The sequence below is a fragment of the Chiloscyllium plagiosum genome, unplaced genomic scaffold (assembly GCF_037043375.1).
Source record: "Chiloscyllium plagiosum isolate Xiang-an unplaced genomic scaffold, Cpla_swu_hap1 HiC_scaffold_4, whole genome shotgun sequence".
Classification (NCBI taxonomy): Eukaryota; Metazoa; Chordata; class Chondrichthyes; order Orectolobiformes; family Hemiscylliidae; genus Chiloscyllium; species Chiloscyllium plagiosum.
The window spans coordinates 58,956,218-58,977,423 of record NW_028270142.1 but is presented as its reverse complement, the minus strand read 5'-3'; the positions used below and the strand labels follow the sequence as shown (position 1 = coordinate 58,977,423).

The window sequence follows — 21,206 nt, the reverse complement described above, 5'->3', positions numbered from 1 at the left end:
AGATATGGGACCCAAAACTGCAGACTATACACCAAATGTGGTCTGACCATAGCCTCAGAAGTACATCCCTGCTTTTATATTGAAGTCCTCTCAAAATAAGTGCCATCATTACATTTTCTTTCCTAACTCAACCTGCAAGTTAACTTTGAGAGAATTCTGGACTAGAACTCCCAAGACATGAGTCTCTCGCAGTGAAAGACCTTGGCGGAACCAAATCTTAGGAGCCATTCAGGTATAGCTGCTCCGCTATTTGATTAGATCATGGCCAATATAATTGTGGCCTCAACTTCACTTTCCTGTATTACTCCCCTCTCTTTGCCATGAGTATAGGACTCATTTCCCAAATCTGCCCTCACCATGCATATAGGACATATCCTCCACATCCTCACCATGGATGTATGATCCAAACCACTTATTGTGAATATAGGACAAACTGCTCCCCTATCCCGACCCATGCCCCCACTATAGAATTTAGAATCATACAGTACAGAAGAGACCCTTTGGCCTGTCAATTCTGTACTGCCAAATCTATGCTACTATCTACATCATGTATACAAGACTCATCCCCCAGATTCTACCCTCAATATGGATTGAGGACATATTCCCCTCAGCATGGATATAGTACTCATCCTTTTGATTCAGCCCTCACCATGAGATAGGACTTTTCACAAAACTCCCCACCACTCCAGCCCAGCCAGCCCCATTCTTGACCTCACCGTAGATATAGGATGCATTGCAATCCTTCCCTCACCATGATAAGACTCATTTCCCCTTAACAATGGATATTGGACTCATCCTCTTCATCCCACCCTCACCATGTATATAGGACTAATTTATCCATTCCTGCCTCAGCATGGATACAGAACTCATTCCTGATCCCTGTTACCCACCCAACCCTGGTTGTCCACAATGTTGTACATAAACCTCACCCTTACTAAACCCCCGTATCAATCAAAAATCCATCTACTGTGTTGGCTACACACAATTCTATCTTCTGTAGAAGAGACCAATTGCTGACTGAGTGATTACTATGTGGAACATCTCAGCTCAGTCCACAGGTTTGAGCTGCTCGTAATTCCTTTCTGGGGCTACTGTAGTGTTTCAGGGAAGAGCAACTTGAGCTGCAGGAACAGCACCTTATTGTCAGCAACTCGAAACCATGAACTCTGTTCTCTGTTTTGGATATTTTTCCCACATTACCTGTATCCTGTTTTCATTTTATTTTTGCTTTCAGTCAAAGTCACAGAGTTTACTGAAAGAGAAAGAGACCCTTTGGTCCATCATATCTATACTGGTTATCGAGCACTTATTTACTCAATTTTCCAGCACTTGGCCCATAGCCTTGAAATCTATGACATTCAAGTGATCTAAATATTTCTAAACTGTTTACATGGTTCTGCCTGGCCTTTATTCTGCTAATAACATACACTCTAGATCAATCTTTTCTTTCTTCGCTATAACCATTGTCACTTCCTTCACCTTTTGTTCACTGAAACCTTTGCTCACTAATCTCACTCCTCCTCCAGCCTTTCCCTGACCTTCCCTTTTGTTCGAATTGGCCTCCCCTTTTATTCAACAGCATAAAAGCTATCGCATTTCCAACTCTCTTCAGCCATGAAAAAGAGTCAGATTGAGTGGGAGACATTGCCTGTATTTTTCTCTCCACTGATGCTGTCTGACTGACTGAGTTTTTCCAACACGTTCTGTTTTTATTAAAAAATCTAAGTCAGCTTTTAAAATATACAACAAGTCTGTTCTCTTTTCTGGAGAAGGGAATTTCACCGTCTCATGACCCTCAGAAAGAAAAAAAACTCATTGTTTCTATCATAAATGGTTGATTACTTATTCTAAAATGGTATCCCCTATTTCTAGTCTCTCCCACAAGGGGAAATATTCTCTCAGCGTCCACTTTGTTGAGGCTGTTCGTAATCTATGTTTCCATACAACCATCTCTTATTCTTCTAAACTCCAAAGTACATAGGACCAACCTGCCAAATGTTTCCTCATAAGCCAACTCCTTCATTCCAAGAATCAATCAAGTGAACTTTTACTGAAATGCTTCCAACACAAGTATATGTTTTCATAAGTAACAGGAGAAGATGTGGAATCACTAATGCCATATACAACTGTGGCAAAACTTCCCTACTTTTATATTGCAACACCCCTGTAATAAATAATTCCATTTGCCTTCTAATTAATTGCTGTTCCTGCATTCAGATTTTTAGTGCTTCTTTCAGAAGGACACCCAGATCTCTCCTTGCTTTGAAATTCTGAATTCTCCATTTTAAAAAATATGCTACTAGTTTTTCAAGATTTTCTGACAGAATCATGCAGTACTGAAAAGGAGTATTTGTTCCATTGTGTCTGGTGTTTAAAGGAGCCATTTAATTATCTTAATTTTCACCTTCACATAACTTTGCAATTTTCTGCATTATACATCTAGCAATATGTAAACGTCAAATTTATTGATGATTTGTTCTCCTCCTTTGGTTGCCAACTATCAGTCCCCAAATACATTAATAATGACACTTACATTTATGTATTTATTTATTTATAGATAAAAGACATCAGATCAAGAAAGATTAGAAGAAATAGTGTACCATGGTGTTTTAAAAAATTCTCAAGGTCAAGGACCAGGCTCGCAGGAAAGTAGTCTGACACAGAACAAACAGCCAAGAGGCGAGTCTGCTAGAATATAAGTGTTTTATTCCCCGCAGCGTCGCCACAACCAGGTCTCGTACTTACAACGGGTCTGGTTTATACTCACTCTACGTGTTACCGGAACTGGGAGCCGTCAGTTCTCGTAGAGCGGTTGCCAACAACCCACGCTCGGCGGTTAAGCGCAACCCCGGAGCAGACTCTACCGAACTGGAGACTTTTCCAGCTGATATACTCTTTTCGAGATCTAAACATTCATGTGAACAGCAGAGCAAGGCTGAAAAACACATTCCATTCTGGTCACATGCAGATAAGAAGATTCACACGGGAAGGTGTGTAATAAGATTCACACGGGACTAAGCGACACCTTCCATTTTCGGTTAGATTCACACATGTATTGGGACACAATTTTAACCCTTTCACCACATTCCACTGCTTGGCCCAATACATGTGTTACATTATGCCCATATGTATTCTTTCTAACAAGCGCCTACGTACACGCCAAATATACAAGCAAGTCAGGACATTACAGCATGTTAAAATCACCAGGACCGCTACCAGGATCGACAAGGGTGGGAACAGGAATGTCCCCGCAGTGGAGGACATACCACTCAATATGTCCCACCAATGATGAGCTGACTCCACGTCCACTACACGGGCAGCATGTACTACCTCCTGTCCATGTATAAAGGTAGACACCGTAACCTTGGTGACATTGGTTTGATGCTTTCGTAATATCTGCTTAAGCTCCTCGGATCGGTCCAATGCTCGCTTAAACCGATCCAGGGAAATGTTCCAAGGATTCATCAGCACTTTCCACTGCACCTTGGTAAAGTGGCGAGCACTGCTATAAGTGGTCAACAGATAGGTCTGATTCTGCCAGTGCCACTGATAGACATTTGAGAGGCATCCCGAGAACGGTGCTGAGGGAAGCATAGGATGTGGATTATTGGTAGCCACACAGAGCGTGTGTGGCCCAATCTGCCACATCATGTCCCTTGGAGTTTCAACAGTCCATTCGCACAGGGCCGTTCCCTTAGTCAAGCAAGGGTCCCGATACCTGTCCATCAGTAGGCAAGTTTTCCCCTGATCAGTCTGTTCACAAGCGGACAGATCATAGGTAATATTGGTATCTGGGCTAAACCACTGTCCCCTTGTCTTCAGAAAATAATATCCAGAAGATGTAATCACTGGTAATACATAATATCGACAGACCGTAACAGTGTGGGTTACATTCATGGTAACAAAGTATCCGTTACACATAGTTGCGTTACACCATGTTCGTTCTGGATGGGTTATCATCCACAATTTCTCAGATACATTCCATATTCCCCTCCACGCTTGTACATTGGGGGATGTTACCACACGCAAAAAGCGTTCTTTCTGTATTTGAGCATGCAACATTTGAATATGACAGGCAGTCCAATTTAACTGAGCCGTAATGTTCTCAAACAGTTCCTGAGTGGCACCCCAGACATCCAGTTCCCATTGCAGAGATCGTATCATTATTTCAGCTGTCTCTCCTTGAGTCATCATTACGGATGGCATCCACCTTCCAATAGTATGTAGTCCTTGTGAGGTGGCCTGTCCCGTGTTAGATAATTTAGTACGGGTTACCTCAGAGTCAATGGCATTCGAGATACCCATAACAGTTCCTGCGCCTCCCAGCAGGGTGTCGTACCACGCTCGTCGCCGCCTCTTGGTATGACACTCGGGTATGAGGGGCAACTGTACCCGCCAATGAACATCAGTGTGCAGTACCGCCCGGGCCATTTCAAATGCAGTTTGATGGACCTCCGTCCATTCGAACGCTGCCTTTTTCCTCGTAACTCGATACAAAGGTTTTAAAATTTGTCCTAAATGGGGAATATGCTGTCTCCAGAATCCGAATAACCCAATAAATTGCTGCACGTCCTTCTGGGTGTGAGGGACGGCAAAGACCTGAATCTTATTTTTAGCTTTCGCAGTGATTTCCCTTTCCCCCTTGTTCCACACGATTCCTAAGAATTTTACCGTTTGTGAGGGCCCCTGGATTTTGGCTGGGTTGATCTCCCACCCATATCCTCGCATATGTTGAACCAGTTGGTCCAGCAATTCCTGAACCTGCTTCTGACTTGTCCCCTGTATCATCATATCGTCAATATAGTGCGAGATCATCACTTCGTCAGGCACTTTAAAGGCAGCCAAGTGTTCTGCAACTATCCGGTGGCAGATAGTAGGGCTATGCAGATATCCTTGGGGCAATCGCGTGAACGTGAATTGTCTACCCTCCCAAGTGAATGCGAACTGTTCCTGCCTATCTTCGGGAATAGGAATTGTGAAGAAGGCATTAGCCAAATCAATTACTCCGTACCAAACCCCTGGATGATGTTGGATTCGTCCTATAATAGTGACGGCATCCGGGACCGCTGCCGTCAAGGCCGGAGTGTGACGGTTTAGTTGCCGATAATCTACCGTCATCCGCCATGACCCATCGGCTTTATGTACGGGCCATAAGGGGTTATTCCACGCCGTGGTGCATGTCCTAAGCACTCCCGCTTCCAAATAATCCTTAATTGTGGCGGATATTTCTTTATGTCCGCCGGGAATCCTATACTGTCTAAGACTTATTACGCGATCGGCGATCGGGATGGGGAAGGGGTCCATTTTAACCTTTCCCACTAACACCGTCCTACAGCGCAAAGCCATTTTCATGATTCCAAATTCAAACTTCCCTTGTTGGAGGTGAAGTGTTAAACCGGCCAGAATGTCCATTCCCAGGATCCATTCTCTAACTGGTGTAATGATAATTGAATAAGTTTTAATGGGCATTGTACCTATCTTTAGGGGCAATTGTACTGTTTTTCCTTCAATCAGATTACCTCCCAGCCCAACCAGCGTGACTGGGGTTCCTTTAAACTTATGGGGCGTCCCATAGATTAAGGTGGCCTCCGCCCCTGTGTCCACTAGAGCCATAACGGTTTGGACGGATTTGCGCCAATAGATAGTCAATGATACATGAGGTCGAATGTCGTCTGCTGACCATTGGCTCGTTCGTGGGCAAACCCTTGGGGCTTGGCCCGATTCCTATTGTTCCTCCCATTCATCTTCCCCAGACAGCACTGGGTAAAGACGTTTGCCTCGCCCTTCTTTGTTCTTGCCTTTCTTACTAGGTTTCCGGCCACGCCTATCCACTTTATAACACTCTCGGAGGGGAGGCCGTACCTCCTCCTCCTCCTCGTCCTCCGAGGATTCCCACCGCTGGGAAGTGGAAGTTCTACCCCTTCGAGGCTCATTAACAACCGGACCCCGTGTCTGACATTTTTGTGTTAGTAATTCCACTAGGTCTTCCATAGTGGGTCGGGACTCCGTCTCTACCCGGGACACCTTCAGTCCCTTTCGTCTGCATAAGTCTTTTAATTCCGGTGTAGGTAGGCCATCAATCTCCGATGCTGGGACCTGCGCCCGTATCAAAGCTTGCCACAAAGCACGCCGTGAGGGGCCTTGGTTACTTCCTTGATTAGGGTTTACTTTTCCCCCTGCCCGAGCCTCAGGGCGACGCCCCTCCGTGCCCCCCTGAGAAGCACGGGTTGTGGGTCCCCAATCCCCCAAACCACCCATCTCCCTCATCATACTACGGGCATCTCCTAGGGTTTCTCCCCGTCCACTCAACATTATGGTTAATAACAGTGGTTTATAATGGGGGGGGGGCAGTCTTCACTAGGTGGTCTCTAGTCTATCTACTAACATTTGTGTTATCTACCTCGTCCAGCACTCCCAGCAACAGGGCATCCCGCACACACAAACGGGTTAGCCTCTGAACCCCTTCCTTAATTGTTGTCCAAGTTCCTTCCAAGGGGGGCCAATCGGACGGGAAGGGATACTGTTCGGCCACTGCCCTGGCATACATCCCAAATAAGGTCCCCATACTGCGATCTATTACCATATCCTTGGCTTGTCTGCGGTACCCCAGGTCTATGGCAGCATCCTTTGCTAATCCACCAAACTTGGGAGCATCCTGATAGTCTACCTGCACTTGTTGCCCCCCTTCCTCGAGGAGCCGAATTAGCCATAGCTCTAACGGCTCCCCAGGATTACGTCGGGTTTTCTGGGTGATAAACAGCACCTCATCGGTAGTGAAGTCTTCCGTTAATTCAGAGAATTCTGCAGGAGGCTGAGCCCGCGGTAATTCATGCATAATTGCCTCCCCTTGTTCATTTCGTATAGGGTTTCCTTCCTCATCTAACATTACCTCCCGTTGCACTGGGAGACGTCTCTGAACCTGCTTTCTCCTAACCACTGGTTTAGCTTGGAGTACGGGTGGGTCCTCTTCGTACTGATCATCTGAATCTCCCCAAATGTTCCCATCCCAATGATCGATATCCCACCGATCCCCGTTATTTAACTGGGCTACAAACGCCCGTACTTGTACTGGGTCCGGGGTTCGAGGGACCTTCCTTTTCTCTTTCCGTTTCTTAGCAGACAGATACATAATAGTTCGTCCTGCTAGTTCAGTTAATGCTGTCAATTCAGCTTTTAACTTCATAATTTCCTGCCTCAACATAGAGGCATCTCCCGAACTGAGTCCCTGCTCATGTTTCAGGAGGGCTAATTCTGCTTCAGCTTTTTGGCGCTTGTCTGACTGTTGTCTACAAGCCGCCGCACAGGCCCACATCCTCCGCTGTACCCCAGGCAAGGGGTTCTTCGGCAGGACTGGGATCCTCTCAAGGGTGGACAGCAGCGACCCTGGGGTTCCTACGCCCTCGGCCTCCCAGTTCTCCGGTCGCCCCCCCACCATTTCTCAAACAAACTGCCACGCCATGCCACGGTCCATGCCATCCCGGGACGGTCGGGACCTCCACAGTTTGTTCCTCTGGTTTCTTAGCCTTTTTCCAAAACATTGTTCTGTATCAAAATCTTTCCTCAATTGCGATTGATCCTGCCGACTACGCCAAAATGTTTTAAAAAATTCTCAAGGTCAAGGACCAGGCTCGCAGGAAAGTAGTCTGACACAGAACAAACAGCCAAGAGGCGAGTCTGCTAGAATATAAGTGTTTTATTCCCCGCAGCGTCGCCACAACCAGGCCTCGTACTTACAACGGGTCTGGTTTATACTCACTCTACGTGTTACCGGAACTGGGAGCCGTCAGTTCTCGTAGAGCGGTTGCCAACAACCCACGCTCGGCGGTTAAGCGCAACCCCGGAGCAGACTCTACCGAACTGGAGACTTTTCCAGCTGATATACTCTTTTCGAGATCTAAACATTCATGTGAACAGCAGAGCAAGGCTGAAAAACACATTCCATTCTGGTCACATGCAGATAAGAAGATTCACACGGGAAGGTGTGTAATAAGATTCACACGGGACTAAGCGACACCTTCCATTTTCGGTTAGATTCACACATGTATTGGGACACAATTTTAACCCTTTCACCACACATGGTCACATAGGATGTAATTCATGGCTTTGATAAGAGTTGTTTCAGTGCTGTGCAGAAAGTATATGATACAGATAATAACACCAGCACATGGGAGTGAGTTACAACATTGTAATCTAATCAAGGATTATCTTCCTCTCATGATTTCTTCATTACTATCATCAGATCCTTGTGTCAGACTGAACTACTTTCCTGACATTTAAAAATACAATTTTCTTTGAGATAATTATTAATTAAAATTTAACTGCTCTTAGGTTGCTGCAGGGTATCAGTCTGCGCCATGTTAGACAATAAGAAATAGGATCAGGAGAAGGCCATTCAGTCGCTCAAGCCTGCATTCCATGGGATCAAGGCTGATCACATTCACTTTCCTGCCTCTTTCCTTGATTCCCCTACTGATAATGCAAAAGTGATTTTGTCACTGATAAATTAATTAATTATCTATTCTCTATCTATGTATGTCTCTGTGTATATATCTCAATCTCTCTTTTTCTATCTATCCCTTGAATATACACGAAGACTCTGCCTCCACAGTTCTTTGTGACAAGGAATTCCAAAGACTTAACTCTCTCAAACATGAAATTCCTTATTATCCCTGTAAATCTTTTCTGAACCCTTTCAATGTTCACAACTTCTTTCCAATAGGAAGGAGACCAGAATTGCACGCAATATTCCAACAGTGGCCTAACCAATGTCCTGTACAGCCACAACATCCCTCCAAACTCCTGTACTCAATACTCTGACCAATAAAGGAAGGCATACCAAATGCCTTCTTCACTATCCTATCTAGTTGTGACTCCACTTTCAAGGAGCTATGAACCTGCACTCCAAGGTCTCTTTGTTCAGCAACACTCCCTAGGACCTTACCATTAAGTGTATAAGTCCTGCTAAGATATGCTTTCCCAAAATGGAGCACCTCACATTTATCTGAATTAAGCTCCATCTGCCACTTCTCAGCCCATTGACCCATCTGGTCAAGATCCTGTTGTAATCTGAGGTAACCCTCTTTGCTGTCCACTACACCTCAAAGTTTAGTGTCATCTGCAAACTTACTAACTGTACCTCTTATGCTCGCATCCAAATCATTTATGTAAATGACAAAAAGTAGAGGACCCAACACCGATCCTTGTGGCACTCCACTGGTCACAGGCCTCCAGTCTGAAAAACAACCCTCCACCACCACCTTCGTCTTCTACCTTTGAGCCAGCTCTGTATTCAAATGGCTAGTTCTCCCTGTATTCCATGAGATCTAACCTTGCTAATCAGTTTCCCGTTGGGAACCTTGTCCAACGCCTTACTGAAGTCCATATAGATCACATCTACCGCTCTCCCCTCATCAATCCTCTTTGTTACTTCCTCAAAAAACTCAATCAAGTTTGTGAGACATGATTTCCCACGCACAAAACCATGTTGACTATCTCTAATTCTTCGCTGCCTTTCCAAATACATGTACATCCTGTCCTTCAGGATTCCCTCCAACAACTTGCCCACCACCGACATCAGGCTCACTGGTCTATAGTTCCCTGGCTTATCCTTACCACCCTTCTTAAACAGTGGCACCACGTTTGCCAATCTCCAGTCTTCGGGCACCTCACCTATGACTAACAATGATACAAATATCTCAGCAAGAGACCCAGCAATCACGTCTCTAGCTTCCCATAGAGTCCTAGGGTACACCTGATCAGGTCCTGAGGATTTATCCACTTTTACCTATTTCAAGACATCCAGCACTTCCTCCTCTGTAATATGGACATTCTGCAAGAAGTCACCATCTATTTCCCTACAGTCTATATCTTCCATATCCTTTTCCACAGTAAATACTGATGCAAAATACTCATTTAGTATCTCCTCCATTTTCTGCTGCTCCACACAAAGATTGCCTTGCTGATCTTTGAGGGGCCCTATTCTCTCCCTAGTTACCCTCTTAATGTATTTGTAAAAACTCTTTGGATTCTCCTTAACTCTGTTTGCCAAAGCTATCTCGTGTCCCCGTTTTGCCCTCCTGATTTCCCTCTTAAGTATACTCCTACTGCCTTTATACTCTTTTGAGGATTCACTCGATCTACCTTACATACCCATCCTTCTTTTTCTTAACCAAACTCTCAATGTCTTTAGTCATCCAGCATTCCCTATACCTACCAGCCTTTCCTTTCACCCTAACAGGAATATACTTTCTCTGGATTCTCGTTATCTCATTTCTGAAGGCTTCCCATTTTCCAGCCGTCCCTTTACCTGCGAACATCTGCCCCCAATCAGCTTTAGAACGTTCTTGCCCAATACCGTCAAAATTGGCCTGTCTCCAATTTATAACTTCAACTTTTAGATCTGGTCTATCCTTTTCCATCATTATTTTAAATCTAATAAAATTATGGTCGCTGGCCCCAAAGTGCTCCCCCACTGACACCTCAACCTCCTGCCCTGCCTTATTTCCCAAGAGTAGGTCAAGTTTTGCACCTTCTTTATTGGGCACATCCACATACTGAATCAGAAAATTGTCTTGTACACACTTAACAAATTTGTCTCCATCTAAACCCTTAACACTATGGCAGTCCCAGTTTATGTTTGGAAAGTTAAAATCCCCTACCATTACCACCCTATTATTCTTACAGATAGCTGAGATCTCCTTACAAGTTTGTTTCTCAATTTCCCTCTGACTGTTAGGGGGTCTATAATACAATCCCAATAAGGTTATCATCCCTTTCTTGTTTCTCAGTTCCACCCAACTAACTTCCCTGGATGTATTTCCGGGAATATCCTCCCTCAGCACAGCTGTAATGCTATCCCTTATCAAAAATGCCACCCCGCTCCTCTCTTTCCTCCCTTTCCATCCTTCCTATAGCATTTGTATCCTGGAACATTAAGCTGCCAGTCCTACCCATCCCTGAGCCATGTTTCTGTAATTGCTATGATATCCCAGTCTCATGTTCCTAACCATCCCCTGAGTTCGTTGCCATGGTTAGAGGATTTGAGCTATAGGGAGAGGCTGGACAGGCTGGTGCTGTTTTCCCTGGAGCGTCAGAGGCTGAGGGGTGATCTTTAGGAGGTTTACAAAATTATGAGGGGCATAGGTAGGATAAATAGACAAAGTCTTTTCCCTGGGGTCGGGGAGTCCACAACTAGAGGGCATAGGTTTAGGGTGAGTGGGCAAAGATATAAAAGAGACCTACGGGGCAACTTTTTCACACAGCGGGTGGTATGTGTATGGAATGAGCTGCCAGAGGAAGTGGTGGAGGCTGGTACAATTGCAACATTTAAGATGCATTTGGATTGGTATATGAATAGGAAGGGTTTGGAAGGATATGGGCCGTGTGCTGGCAGATGGGACGAGATTGGGTTGGGATATCTGGTTGGCATGGATGGGTTGGACCGAAGGGTCTGTTTCAATGCTGTTCATCTCTATGACTCTATATCCAAAAAAAGGGGATAATTGCTTTGGGTTCCTCTTTGGCACCCCTTTATTCTGACACTATGCCCTCTAGTCCTGGACTCTCCCATGAGGAGAAATATCCTCTCAACATCTATCCTGTCACACCCCTTAAAAATCTTATATACTTTACTGAGACCACATCCTCATTCTTCTAAACTCCAGTGAGTAGCGTTCTAACTTGTTTAGCCTTTGCTTAAACGACAATCCCTCCATACCAAGACTCATGCTAGTGGACCTTCTCTGACCTTCCTCCTGTGAAGCAATATATTTTCTTAAATAGGGGATGAAAATTGCTCGCAGTACTCCTGATGTGGTCTCACCAGCACCTCATACAATGCAGTAAGACTTCCTTCCCTTATACCACAAACCCCTTGAAATAAGGGCCAACATTCCATTAGCACATCTGAATACTTGCTGCAACTGGGTGTTAGTTATCTGTGTTTCATGCACAAGTACTCCCAAGTTCTTTAGTGTTACAGTTTTCTGCAGTTTTTTTTCCATTTACATGTTATAGTTTTTTGTTCTCCAAAATGAACAACTTCATATTTTCTCACATTATACTCTGCTTCCCAACTTTTTGCCACTCATTTAACCCATCAATATCCCCTTTGCAACTTGCCTTTCCATCCATTTTTATGTCCTCTGCAAACCTAACTACAGTAAATTTGCTTACTTCCTCCAAGTCATTAATATATATTGCAAACAGATGTGGTCCCAGCCTTGATTCCTGTGGAACCCCACTGGTTACTGGTTGCCAACCTGAAACTGTTACTGTTACCTGCCCATTAGCGAATTCTGTCGCCACACCAATACACTGTTCTTAATGAACAGTGATTATTACAAAATATTATTAACATCTTGTCATGAAATCTGCAAAACATACATTGAGGTATGAATAAAAAGAAAAATTCAAATATCAGAAAACTAAAGTAAAGAAAGCCAAGCTGTTTGTGTTCACTGGGCCTATAGTTTTGGAAATGAAGTATCAAAAGCCACAAGTATAACAGAAAATAGGCTATTCAGCCCATGTCTCCATTCATTTGTCATAGAAGCAAGATGTTTGAATCCCACTGAACCATGTGGTTCCTTTACCTCTTTGACAACTTTTCCTTTGTCCACATATCCAAGTTAATTGCAAATACTGACATCGTTTATACCACAGCCATTGATCCGGGAAGTGAATTCCAAAGCCTCACTGTTCACTCATTTCTTTTGGATGTTGTCCATTTCAAATGCTCATCCAGGTACTTTTTAAAAGGTTATGAGGCTTCCTGCCTCAACTTCCATTTCAGTCAGTGCATTCAATCTTTTAATAATCTGTACACTTTTAATCAAAGATTCCTAGTTTAGAAGTTTCAACAAATTTAGAAGTTCCAGGTTTGTCTGTTTCTGCATAGCTCTGAATAAACCTTCTTCCCGTCAGAATATTATTTCTGTTACTGCCTTTTTAAATTAAAATGCCTTACCTCGTTAAATTCCAGTTATCAGTTTTAAAGAAATCTCATCCTTTCTTTTTATCTATAATATTTTGTACCATCATTTGGTCTTAAGAAGAGTTAATTATACCAATTGCTTTTACAACATCTGCATATTTAGTCACTACTCTCTGAATGCCTCTATCCAAATCATTGATGTAACATGAAAGGAGATGGATCCAAACCAAACACTAAAGGACACTAATACCTGCTTCCAATTGCTCTGAAAGACTAAACTGTACTCTATTGCTTTTCAAACCAATTTCTAATCTTACTCTCTATCCTCCTTCTTCAAATAATGTCAGAAACTCCATTAGTTTAGGAATCTCAGCCTGATCTCTGAATGTAACTTACACTTTTCTATTTTAACATGCCATTGCCAACTGACAAGACAATGGCCCACAACAGACAGTTGTCGCTCTTGGTTATGCTACTATGGCGATATCAAATACTTCGCCATTTAAATTGTGAAAAATCAAATGACAGTTGCCACAGAAATGACCTCGGATCCTTTCTAAACTAAACAGCCACTACTGTAAATATTGAGACCACACGTTTGGAACAGAGAAACTGAACAGAAAAATCACTTTAAAGAGACACTGAAGTTGCAATATCAGTGCATAAATGTCTGAAGTATCTGCATGACATTTCTCTCTCCACTCTTTTAGTGTTAGGTTTAATTGATTTATTTTAATTAGAAGAATTAACACTTCCGATAAACTACTGGAGAGGAATTTCAGACAAATGAATTTAACATTCATTCTTTAGTTTCCACTGCATAATTTTAGGGCAGTATGAAGCATAGTTTACCCAAAGAAGGTGCCAGTTGGGAATTTTAGGAATGCGAAAAGGAGATATGTCCCATTCCCCACCCCTTCAGTTATTGCCAACACCATCATCCTCTCACATCCTTCAATCCTAGTGTATCTCAAAAAGATAAAATAAGTATTTAGGATTATGTTTAAAGTGTGACAATTTTTGTACTTTATGATGTGATTCAATCTCTTCAGTACATTGCTGTCTTTGATCCACTGTATGGGTGAGAAGGAACAATGAACAGTTTTAAAGTAGAAATTGGTTTGACAATCAATAGAGGACAGTGCAGTTTTTCAGAGTGATTGGAAGCAGGTATTAGTGTTCCTCAGTGTTCATTGTGAACTTCCAGAGGGCAGGAGGAGAAAGAGAAATCTTATATTTTTAAAGTATATTATCTTATTTTCTTTTAAAAGGACAGTTTGATGGACTGACAAGGTTGCCAGCACGAATTATAATTACCAATTGACTACCATTTCAGGAACGTTCTTATCAACAATAATCAGAGTTCAAAAGCTTTTAGCATCTTCCTAGGTCTTTACAGTCTTATCACTTCCTGGAACATTTACAGACATTCTTGCCAAGCCAACATAAAGGAATAGTACATGAGATGTCTACCTCAGCCTGTTCTGGACAAAATATTATTAAAGTCTATTATTGCATAATTTGGTGCTAATTACTTCACAGTTGTCTGTCATAAAACACACTACGTTTTGGCAAACACATCAAAACCTACCCTATTAGCTAAGGTGGCTCTGTGAGGTAACACTGCTAACCACTTGGGACTTGGGTTAGGTTCCACCCTTGAGCAACTGTTTCTGTGGAATTCTGCCTGTGTTTGCATCAGTGCTTTGGTTTCTCCCACAGTCTGAAGATCTGCAGGTTAGGTGGATTGGCCATGCTAAATTGCCCATAGTGTCAAGAGATGTGCAGACGAGGTAAATGAGCCATGGGAAATGTGGGTTACAGAGATGGGGTGGTGAGGATTAGAGGGTTGCTGTGAACTCTATGGGCAGAATGGCCTACTTCCATACTGGAGGAATTCTAAATGGCTCTGTCAAAAACCTTATTCACATTACTGAAACTACTGGATTATTTGAGTCACCTTTAATTATACAGTTTTTGGTCACTTTCATCAATTCTGCTTGCAATATCAGAAGAGTAAGTAGATCCAGGCTTAATTAACATCTGCCTCTGATCTTAATCTCTCTAAAAAAATTGATTTTTGGAAATAATTCTGATTTTTTTTCTGAAAGTGAACCAATTTCCAGATTACGACTATTGTACTTTCAACTACAATTCAACTGCATTAGATATCCTGCTCAATGGATTTCTGTGTTTAACTAATTGAAAGAACTTCCACTAGACATTGATTCAATGGAATGAAACAAAGTGCTGGTGAAATCAGTAAGACTGGCAACATCTTTGGCTTTTGCTCTCATCATTTTCCAGTCCCCTTCAGTTCCAAAGATGAATCTTTGGTCTCAAGATGTTAACTCTGTTTCACTCTCCACTTATGCTTCCAGATCTGTTGGATTTCTCCAGTATTTTCTGTTTTTACTTCAGATGTTCAGCTTTTAATCAGTATTTTGCTTTTAATTAATGGACTATTTCAAAGTTTGTGAGAAGATTTGTAGCTCGGGTGCTCACTGTTGTGGTTCTGTTCGCTGAGCTGGGAATTTGTGTTGCAGATGTTTCATCCTCTGTCTAGGTGACATCCTCAGTGCTTGGGAGCCTATTTCAGTTCCATGGCTGTTTTGTCAGAACTAGAAGAAATTAAAGATGTAGCAGGCTTAAACAAATTCAAATGCAGGCAAAGGGCTGAGCAGGGGAAGAACAAAAGGCAAGTTTTGAGAGTCGAAAAGAAAGACATAGGATACATTAAAAGTGCTGATGATACTAAGCAAATGGAATTGGGAAGATGAAAAGTAACAGGGTCTTCAGGCAAAGTAATGATTTACTTGTACTTCTTAAAATCTAGTAAAGTGTGTTCACTCCTCATAATACTGTCTTCTCTATACTGAGGACCTCAAAAACAGGCTGGGTGACATGACCCCCAGGCTTCCAGTCTCTTATCATTTTAGTTCTCTAGTACAGTCCCACTGTGATCCTTCTGCCCTTCCCTCCAAAGAAGCTTAACAGAGGCTTAGGAAACAGCGCTTCTTTGGATTAAACATTTTATAATCTATTCAACGTGGTGTTCACGAATTTCAGATCATAACCACAGACTCCATTTTTCTGAGCCGCAGCTGTGGGTAATGATTCTGCTATTTAATTTACATCTGGATGTAGGTTTGCTCACTGAGCTGGAAGGTTCATTTCCAGATGTTTCATCACCCTACTAGGTAACATCTTCAGTGGGCCTCCGGGTGAAGTACTGTTGATAATTCCTGCTTTCTGTTTATATGTTTAGGTTTCTTTGGATTGGTGATGTCATTTCATGTGGTGATGTCATTTATCATGGTGATGTCATTTCCTGTTCTTTTTCTCAGGGGGTGGTAGATGGGGTCTAATTCAATTTGTTTGTTGATAGAGTTCCGGTTGGAATGCCATGCTTCTAGGATTTCTCATGTGTATCTGTTTGGCTTGTCCTAGGATGGATGTGTTGTCCCAATCGAAGTGGTGTCCTTCCTTATCTGTATGTAAGGATACTAGTGAGAGAGGGTCATGTCGTTTTGTGGCTAGTCGATGTTCATGTATCCTGGTAGCTAGTTTTCTGCCTTTTTGTCCAATGTAGTGTTTCTTTCAGTTCTTGCACGGTATTTTGTAAAATATTTTACAAAATGACACGATCCTCTCTCACTATTATCCTTACATACATAAATAGAGACACATACGAGAATTCCTAGAAGCATAGCATTCCAACCGGAACTCTATCAACAAATACATCGAATTAGACTTCATCTACCTCCCCCGAGGAAAAGAACAGGAAATGACATCACCAACCCAAAGAAACCCCAGCATATAAATAGAAAGCAGGAATTATCAACAGTACTTTGCCTGGAGGCCCACTGAAGATGTTACCTAGTAGGGTGACAAAACTTCTGTAAACGAACCTTCCAGCTCAGCAAGCAAACCTACATCCAGAACCTCAACCTGAGCTACAAATCTTCTCAAAACTTGTTAATTTACACCTCTTCAAGATCCATCTTGTGCTTCCTTTCTTGCATCATTACCATCTTCTTTTTGCCTTGCATCTTCATTGTTCTGAATTATTAGGCCTGAATATTTGCAATGCAGCAAGCCTCTACATTGTGACAAAAATGGCCCATCGGCTGGAAATCAAATGTTTTGCCCGAGAACCTGACACTTTTATTTCATGGGATGAGGAGGTGGAGGGCACTAGGATAGGCAAAAGCAGCACTAAAGAAGAAAATCTTTACCTCCAAGATAGTAAGAGGCACAGGGGAAAACAGAGTGTGCTAAGGAAATACAAAAAAAGTAAAAGTTAACCATACTGGGAAGAGACTGAGATCTTAGTGAAGAAGAATCTGTGGGTGCACTGGGAGCTCCAAGACTAAAGTTACAATTCCCAGAGGAAAAAGAAAGAAAGTTTCCAGTAGAAGTGTAAACCGCAAGCTGAGAACAAGAGAAGGTGAAAGGGAGCACTTGTTCTTTAAACTGACCATTGTTGCCTTCATGTCTACATACATAAAATAGAGACACATACGAGAATTCCTAGAAGCATAACATTCCAACTGGAACTTTATCAACAAATACATCGAATTAGACTTCATCATGGGCGGCACAGTGGCACAGTGGTTAGCACTGCTGCCTCACAGCGCTAGAGACCCGGGTTCAGTTCCCGCCTCAGGCGACTGACTGTGTGGAGTTTGCACGTTCTCCCCGTGTCTGCGTGGGTTTCCTCCAGGTGCTCCAGTTTCCTCCCACCATCCAAAGATGTGCAGGGTCAGGTGAATTGGCCATACTAAATTGCCTGTAGTGTTAGGTAAGGGGTAAATGTAGGGGTAGGGGTATGGGTGGGTTTCGCTTCGGCGGGTCGGTGTGGACTTGTTGGGCCGAAGGGCCTGTTTCCACACTGTAATCTAATCTAATCTAAACCTCCCCCAAGAAAAAGAACAGGAAATGACATCACCAACCCAAAGAAACCCCAGCATATAAATAGAAAGCAGGAATTATCAACAGTACTTCGCCCGGAGGCCCACTGAAGATGTTACCTAGTAGGGTAGACAGAGCAAGGCATAGGAAATCAACTTATACCAAGGCCACAGTACAGAAAGCTGGAGAAGACTGAGGGAGCAAAAATACAGCTTAAAAAATTCAAAAATGAGTCCAACGCATGAAGAAAGTTAAGTATTTTAAGGGCTTTATTAAGATAGGGATTTTAAACTGTGAATTTGGCAAGAAGATCTATGAAGGCCATTGCCAGAGAACTACATTGTAAAACTGGGCAAGGTGACCTGTATTGAATTTCGGGCCATGAAATGAAGGAAAACTTTTCCTGGGAAGAAATGGGAGTCCCTCCAGAAGGTGGAAAACCATGAGCAATCCCTTGTGAAACAATACAGTATTACTATTCAACATAATTTTAAGCTTGGAAGAGCTAAAGTAATACAGTTTTTACTCACTCAATGTCCCTCTCATCCAGTGCTAATCTGATTCTCCCACATGCCATAGGCAGAAGTGCTCAACACTAATGGGATATCCTAGAATCACTGGCACAATATTTAAAAGGCCATTGTGCACCTGGCCAAGCTCTGTCTGACTCGACGAGCTACATGGAAATTCCAGATATCTAAACTTGGCAGGAAGGGGGAATTGGTACTCTGCTTTGTAGACAGGGACCTGAAGGCACTGGTAAATGGGATGTCCCAGAGGAGGGCCATCCTCTTACCAAAGGACTGCCAGAGGAGGGAATAACACCAGATCCTTCAAGACTGGTCCAAAGTCACCATCATGGTCAGTGGGTCACCAGGATCGAGAAAAGTGCCCAGCAGCACAGGAAAAAGGTAAACAATCTTCTCCAATTTACCAGAGTAATTGCCTCTGTCTCTGCTTGCTTACACTCACTCTTGACACTGCTACTGCATCCACCTCCAACCAAGACTCGTATTCTACCTCTCTCACTACTGACCACAACACTTTCTCTCACTTGCTCCCGCTCATCCCAACTCCCCCCACCCAACCAACCCTATATGGCAGCTGTGCTGCCTACTCCCTTGGGACACCTCACCACCTTCCTCCACCTACATCAGCACTAATAGTTGTGCCACTCATTTTCATCTCATCAGTCCCTCTCTTGTCCTCATTCTGGGAGAAAACAGTCCATAATGTGGCTGAAAAGGAGAGGACAGGTCAGTATCGGCTCTATGGAACAGCAGAGCCTCATAGAATTACTCTGACTTGGAACTATAATTGTTCCTTCTCTGTAATTGGGTTAAGATCCTTGAATTACCCCCCAATAAGTACTATAAAGTGTCCCTACACATCAAAGAGTGCAGCAGTTTAAGAGGGCAACTCACCATAATCATTTAATATAAAGATTATTCATATTATTGGAAAAGAAAATGTGTTTGCAAATGCATTGACCTGAATTTAAAGTGGTAGAATAAATTAAAAGTTTAAGAAATATAAGGTATGTGTAAGCTGATATAAAGGGGAAGAAGGAATGATTTGATGCAAGTCTTGTGTTTTGTTGTTTGTGGGGCACATCTTTAGTAATGAAACACAATTTTGAAATGGTTTTTCATTTTCTTTAAAGAGTGGAGGCATATTAAAACCATGTCTTTTTACTTTAGTATGTTTCAATATTGTGGACTGAAGCGGGAGAACTGGTTTTTAAAAAATGTGATTCAAAAGGTTGTTGCATATTTTGTAAAACAAATAGCCTAATCTCATGGAAAGCATTGTGTAAAAAACTGCTTGAGCAATCTGCAATCGAAGTGCTTGCAGATGAACTGGAACCGAGGGGTTCTGTGTACAGAGGCAGCTGGGATGGAAACAAGTTGATTGGCCTAGTGACTTGTCACAAACATTTGATGACAAAACCTGTTTGCCTGCTGTGATTGGTTCTCACGTAACTGAACAGCTTGGACTGAGAATAAAATAGAGGGAAGTGTTTTGAACTCTATGAGCACAGAAGCTGTCTCTCTGTTCACTGCAGTCCAAAGCCCATTTTAAACCCTAAATTGCTCAAGCAAGTAAGTTCATCATTTTTTCAGCAGTACTTGTAAGCTCCGACCTTTGCTGGACAAGTTAGAGACCTTAGATAAGTGAACTAACCACTTTGTGCCTCTTGCAAACCAATGGAAGCTTCTGAAGAAAGAAGACTGAAACGCCATGTTATTGCGAGCATAGGAATCATAAGAATCACCTCAGCAACCCATAAATACGAATCACTGAACTTTCTTCCAGTTTACCTTTGCCTATAACCTATTTTCCCTCTCCGTTTGTCTCTCTGTGCATGAATGTAAGGGGGAATTTTTAAGGAAATTTGTCTTATAATTTGCAATGTTATATGCTGACAGTTTGTAACTGTTTACCTGTAGCTCGAGTCTGATTATTTGTATGAAACAGTGGTTCTTCTGAAGTACAGAAACGAAATCCATGCATTCCGTCAGTCTGAGTTTGGAAATCAAGTGAGTTGGGAAATTGTGTACTTAGTTGAAAATCTTTAAATTTTGAGATGACTCCAGGAATACTGATTTCTAGTGTGCTACTCCTGTGATTGAGAACATTAAAACAACAAATAGCCACATTGATGGTTGTTGGTTGTGAACCTGAGATCTTGACTTTCCAGCACCCGATCTGCATCTAAATGGTCAAGTCCCTTAAGAATTGTACATTTTTCAATTAGATTACCTCTCATTCTTCTAAATTCTGGAGAATATAGATCTAAGCCTACTCAATCTCTGCTCAGTAGACAATCCTCTTATCTCTAGAAATTAGAAGAATGAAATTCTGTTGTTCTCCCTCTAGGACAGCTAGACCTGCCGTACACAGCAAGCAGACAAAAAGCTATTAACAGTGATCCAGGTTCAGCCTCACCTAAGCCATATATAATTGTGGTGATTCAAAATAAAGATAATAGATTAAAAGAGGAGTATTATTAGATTGTAGTATATGGTAGACATTTGATGAAAAAGGAGAAAGAAAAAGGAAGAAACTAACCAGGAATGTATTAACAGATTGTAAAAACCTTTACAAGTATATTTAAGATTAAAGAGAAAAGCTAAATTATACGGTGTGACCTTAGAAGTAATGACAGCAGAAATTATGAGGAAAATGAGGACATGGTAGAAATATTTTAAATGAATTTCTTGTGTTATAGTAGAAATCACAAGTTGCATGCCAGATATAGTGAGTAACGTAAAGACTAAAATGCACGAGGAAATTTAAGAAATTACAATCAAAAAAGGGAAATAAGGCAAGGAAATGTTACTGGACTAAAATCCAA

At 42.4% G+C, this 21,206-nt stretch overlaps 1 long non-coding RNA gene across 1 annotated transcript in view; it reads left to right on the top strand.

Moving 5' to 3' along the window:
- Window positions 1-21,206, top strand: part of LOC148150153 (uncharacterized) — a 57,442-nt gene that overhangs the window by 1,148 nt on the left and 35,088 nt on the right. Inside the window, exon 2 of the long non-coding RNA XR_015756842.1 lies at window positions 2,558-3,349. This is a non-coding gene — a long non-coding RNA (uncharacterized LOC148150153). The remainder of the gene's footprint in view (window positions 1-2,557; window positions 3,350-21,206) is intronic.